Source organism: Mustela putorius, unplaced genomic scaffold, assembly GCF_011764305.1.
Source record: "Mustela putorius furo isolate JIRA1106 unplaced genomic scaffold, ASM1176430v1.1 tig00003845_pilon_pilon_pilon, whole genome shotgun sequence".
Lineage (NCBI taxonomy): Eukaryota > Metazoa > Chordata > Mammalia > Carnivora > Mustelidae > Mustela > Mustela putorius.
In genome coordinates this window covers 55,013,286-55,019,285 of record NW_025421998.1, presented here as the reverse complement: position 1 = coordinate 55,019,285, position 6,000 = coordinate 55,013,286, and the positions used below count along the sequence as shown (strand labels likewise).

The 6,000-nt window shown below is 42.4% G+C and overlaps 1 pseudogene; it reads right to left on the bottom strand.

Annotated features, from left to right (window-relative positions):
• Positions 1-504: 504 nt before the first annotated feature.
• Positions 505-2,388, bottom strand: LOC101682239 (annotated as a pseudogene).
• Positions 2,389-6,000: the final 3,612 nt, after the last annotated feature.

Sequence of the window (6,000 nt, the reverse complement as noted above, 5' to 3'; positions counted from 1 at the left end):
GTGGCAGGCAGAGGCAGAGAGAGAAGCAGGCTCCCTGCCAAGCAAGGAGCCCCATGTGGGACTCGATCCCAGGATGCTGGGATTATGACCTGAGCCGAAGGCAGCCGCTTAACCAACTGAGCCACCCAGGCGTCCCTTCTTCTTTTCTTTTAATGGATCAGTTATTTATTTTTTTTAATTTTATTTATTTATTAAGATTTTTTTTTAATTTATTTATTTGACAGAGAGAGATCACAAGTAGGCAGAGGTAGGCAGAAAGAGAGAGGAGGAAGCAGGTTCCCTGCTGAGCAGAGAGCCCGATGTGGGACTTGATCCCAGGACCCTGAGATCATGACCTGAGCCGAAAACAGCAGCTTAACCCACTGAGCCACCCAGGTGCCCCGGATCAGTTATTTAATTAGGTTCTTTGTAAGATATTTTATTTATTTATTTTTAATTTTATTTATTTATTTTTAATTTTATTTATTTATTTTAGAGAGAGGGAGAGGGAGAAGCAGACTCCCCCCTGTGTACAGAGCCTGAAAGGGAGCTCCGTCCCAGGACCCCAAGCTCATGACCTGAGCCAAAGTCAGACACTTAATATACTGAGCCATCCAGGTACCCCTCTTTCTAAGAAATTTGGAACATCAGTTTATGAGGGTAAACTCCATTTGTGGGAAAAAGCACAGAGAGGAGGTAGCCCTGAAGCTGAGAACAGCTTTGATTTTTGGCAGAATTTGTGAGTTCACATCTTTCTGATCAACCTCGCACTACCCTGTAATCTCACATTTCTCTTTCTCCATGTTGAAGATCTCCCCTTCCTGGTGTCTAGGGTTATACAGCTTCTTCATCCTGAGTAAGCATCAGTGAGGTGTTTGGGGATTTTCACACTACTGATAGCAATTTTGGTGGAGGTAGCAATGACAAATTTCTGTTGTTCTATGCAGAGGAACCTGACTGAAGGCCAGAGGTCTCTTCACAGCTAGCAAGACAGTGCTCAGTTGCTTCTGTAGCGCTGTAGCGTCTGTAGCGCTCAGTAAGAATGATCAAAATGGTGCTAGGAGTGATGCTAATTCAGTTTTCTCAAATGCTCACTGGAAAGTTTCTGCCATGGCTCAGTAGCTTTTGAGACACAACTTCAGTAGGATAATACTTAGATACTTTGCAGAGTTTAACCACTCGGGTACTACCATTCTTGTCACCAATAATAGGTTTTGTGACAGTAGCAAGAACCTTCTTTTTCTTTTTTTTTAAGATTTTATTTATTTATTTATTTAATTTTTTTGACGATTTTATTTATTTATTTGACAGAGAAAGCTAGAGAGTACAAGCAGGCAGAGCATCAGTGGGAGAGGGAGAAGCAGGCTCCCCACTGAGCAGGGAGCCCGATGCGGGGCTTGATCCCAGGAATCTGAGATCATGACCTGAGCCAAAGACAGACACTTAATGACTGAGCCACCCAGTCACCTCTTTATTTATTTATTTGATAGAGATCACAAGTAGGCAGAGAGGCAGCCAGAGAGAGAGAAGGAAGCAGGCTCCCCGCTGAGCAGAGAGCCCAACGCGGGGCTCAATCCCAGGACTCTGGGACCATGACCCGAGCTGAAGGCAGAGGCTTTAACCCACTGAGCCACCCAGGCACCCCAAGAACCTTCTTTTTCTTGTCAATCCTGGATTTAGCTGCTGAATACTTCCTCTTGTACATGGCCTTCCTGGACTACATAGCCAATCAGGAACATCCACCAATTCCTCTGACAAGGACAGGGTTTCGGCTGCAATGGAGCTTCGCCTGCTTTGGCATTTTAGCCTCGAGGTTACCCTTCCTTTTTTTTTTTTAAGATTTTATTTATTTATTTGTCAGAGAGAGAGAGAGAGCAAGAGCGAGCACAGGCAGAGTGGCAGGCAGAGTCAGAGGGAGAAGCAGGGTCCCTGTGGAGCAAGGAGCCCGCTGTGGGACTCGATCCCAGGACGCTGGGATCATGACCTGAGCCGAAGGCAGCTGCTTAACCAACTGAGCCACCCAGGCGTCCCTCAAGGTTAACCTTCTTGACCTTGCCACCAGCATCAGCCTTCTTGGCTCCAGGTTACTTCTCCTTAGTATCGGGCTTCTCGGCGTTTTCGCCTGCCATCTTGCAAGACAGGAAAGCAATCCATCTTCTTCTTTTAGAAAGTTGCCACTGTATTTGCTGATATCTGATCTTGGTGTCATTCTCCTTGATTTTCAAAATCACAAATGTTCAACTATTCATTCTGGACTGAGTTTGCAGGACACGGGTCATGCAGTCTAGTTGACTGAAATTATTTGGACCTCTATACTTCATTTCTCAACCATCTTAGGCTCCAGTTCCTTCCAGGCCACTTTTTACCTTTTTAAGTATAAAAACATTCTCCTGGAGGGGCGCCTGGGTGGCTCAGTGGGTTGAGCCGCTGCCTTCGGCTCAGGTCGTGATCTCAGGTTCCTGGGATCAAGTCCCGCATCAAGCTCTCTGCTCGGCAGGGAGCCTGCTTCCCTCTCTCTCTCTCTGCCTGCCTCTCTGTCTACTGGTGATTTCTCTCTGTCAAATAAATAAATAAAATCTTTAAAAAAAAAAAATTCTCCTTGACATAAAAGAGAGACTCAAAAGAATTCTGTTTACTCTGCTACTTGTTCACATTACAGAGCTAGCCTCAAGCATCAGACCTAATTCTCATGTTATCTTTTTGCTCTAAATATGATTTATAAACTTTTTATTTGTCCTCAGCAGATCTGCAATTCTCAACTCATTTGGGGCCTTAGTGTTTTTACCGATTTATGACATTCTCCCTATTCATACTTGGTTATATTTCCTTACTTCCACCATTTACAAATTTTGTATTAGAATCTGAGCTAATCAGAAAATATCTCATAATAGCATACTGCCTTCTTCAGACAACCCCTTCTTTCCTTCTTCATTGTGGTCATTTAAAATTATGTAATCAGAATTGAATATTTAAGGGCAACCCAATCCTCTTGATCATAATACATCTATCACAGTACACAGAAAATACATACGTAATAAATGATATTAAATGAATGAAAATCTCTTCCATGGATTTATGCTTGTCTCGTTTTGTTTTGTTCTGGGTTTTTTTTAATGATTTTTATTTATTTATTTATTTGCCAGAGAGAGAGAGAGAAAGCACAAGCAGGGGGAGCAGAGAGCAAAGGGAGAAGCAGGGTCCCCATTGAGCAAAGAGCCCAATATAGCACTTGATCCTAGGACCCTGGGATCATAACCTGAGCCAAAGGCAGATGCTTAACTGACTGAGTCACCCAGGTGTCCCCCATGCTTGCCTTTTGTTTGCACTTTATATAATCAGAATTTTTTTGTAGTTTTCAAGATACGGTTGGATTTCCCTATTATAACAATTTATGACTTAGGTGGAGTCACTTTCTCCCTACATTAAAGTCATTTTTACTTCTATTAATTCCAATTTTTAAAGCACACACGTCTTAGATTCTGTGTTTTAACTAGTGAAGATGTTAACTCAACACTCCAGAAGCTGCACAGAAAAACCTTCTTGGGCCTGACACCCCTTCCACCTACTAGTAATGATTTTCTTTTTCATGGTCAACAGAAGAACTAACAGCTAGTTTAAAGAAAGATCTGTGCCCTTCACTAACAGAGAAGGTGATATTCCATTTAGGATAGAATTTGAAGCATCTTTAAGTACCGGGCTTATGTCCCCTGAGGTCAGAAATATAATTTGCTTTTCTTTTTGATATAGTTAGCTATAAAAACACTTCAAGTTGATCCCAGGGTCCTGGGATCGAGTCCCGTATCAGGCTCCTTGCTCAGCAGGGAGTCTGCCTCTCTCTCTGCCTCTGCCTGCCTCTCTGTCTGCTTGTGTGCTTTCTGACAAATAAATAAATAAATAAAATCTTTTAAAACCACTTGAAGAGAATCTATTTTCTATGTATCCCAAATAAGATGAAAAAAGATGGGATTAAGCATTGCTGTTAACTCACAATTTCTACCATTGGGAAGATTATGAAAGGAGGCCAAACCCCTCTCCCTGCTTCCCTCAACTGTTGCTGATAAACGCTCAGCTCTCCCCATAAGTGTCAGTGCTGTGAGCCATGGACAAAACCTATCAGGGACCAGTTGTCAACAGTCTGGGCTCAACACTGTGAAGACTACAGAAAGAATCCTGCCTTTAACAGGAGCTTGAATACATGATGGGTCATGTCTGGATACTGCTTTTCTTTTTTCTTTTTTAAAAGATTTTATTTATCTGAGGGGTGCCTCGGTGGCTCAGATGGTTAAACATCTGCCTTCAGCTCAGGTCATGATCACGGGGTCCTGGAATCGAGCCCCATGTCGGGCTCCTGGCTCGGTGGGGAGCCTCCTTTCCCTCTGCCTTTCCCTCTGCTCATTCTCTCTCCCATGTGCATCTCTCTCTCTCAAATGATTTAAATGAGATCATTTTCTTTAAGAAATTATTTTATTTATTTGAAACAGAGATAGAGATAGGGAGCATGAGCTAGGAGAGGGGCAGAGGGAGAGAGAGAAGCAGACTCCCCACTGAGAAGGGAGCCCAACACAGGATTTGATCCCAGGACCCTGAGATCATGACCTTAGATGCTTAATCAACTGAGCCATCCAGGGGCCCCTACTTTGCTTTTTATTTGCTAAGGAATTAAGGGGACATGAACCACATTCGTCAGTCTTTGTTGCTTCTATCCTTTAGTCTCTATCTCATTGCAATGAAAAGAATTAAGGTGTGTTCCTGTCCGAGAAGTCAGGGAAACCCCATTTGGGTAGTCCCTAAAACTCTGTTATAAAATATTAAGGCAAGTTAGAGTTACTAATTATTTCAAAACTGTACGTTTTTCCCATCCTGTATAAACTCAGATATTTTAGATGGAACATGGCTTTATTTCGGCACCATAGAAAAATCTTGCCATTAAAAACATGTGCTGGAGTGCCTGGGTGGCTCAGTGGGTTAAAGCCTCTGCCTTCGGCTCAGGTCATGATCCCAGAGTCCTGAGATGGAGCCCCTCATTCCGGCTCTCTGCTCAGCAGGGAGCCTGCTTCCTCCTCTCTCTCTCTGCCTGCCTCTCTGCCTACTTGTGATCTCTGTCTGTCAAATAAATAAATAAAAATCTTAAAAAAAAAAAAAAATGTGCTGCCGGGGCACCTGGGTGGCTCAGTTGTTAGGTGTCTGCCTTTAGCTCAGGTCATGATCCCGGGGTTCAGGATCAGTCAGCAGAGCATGCAACCCTTGATCTCAGGTTGTGAGCTCAAGCCCCATGTTGACCATGGAGCCCACTTAATTAAAAAAAAAATGTTGCATATTGTATAATTCCATTTATATGAAGTGCACGGCATAGGCAAGTGCAGAGAGACAAAAAGTAGATTAATGGTTGTTAGAGGATGGAGGGAAGGGAGTATAGGGAGTGACTACATAACTGGTACAGGGTTTCCTTTTGGAGTAATACAAATATCCTGGAAATAACAATAATAATGATTGTAGAACATTGTAAATACACTAAAACTTACTCAACCATGCAGTTTTAAATAGTTTAAATTTTTTTATTTTTAATTTTAATTTAATTTTAATTTTTAGGGTATGTGAATTTTATCTCAATAAAAAAAATTTTAGAGGGGGCACCTGGCTGGTTCAGTCAGACAAGCTGAACTCTTGATCTTGGGGTCATGAGTTCAAGCTCCATGTTGGGTTCAGAGATTACTTAAAAAAATGAATAAATTGGGGCACCTGGGTGGCTCAGTGGGTTAAGCCACTGCCTTCGGCTCAGGTCATGATCTCAGAGTCCTGGGATCGAGTCCCGCATCGGGCTCTCCGCTGAGCAGAGAGCCTGCTTCCCTCTCTCTCTCTCTGCCTGCCTCTCCATCTACTTGTGATTTCTCTCTGTCAAATAAATAAATAAAATCTAAAAAAAAAAAAAATGAATAAATTAATTAAAACTTAAAAATATTTTTTTGAATCTGGTTTCTTCTGCTCCAGTATTTTATATTTAGGGTTGTCGAATGTAAGGGG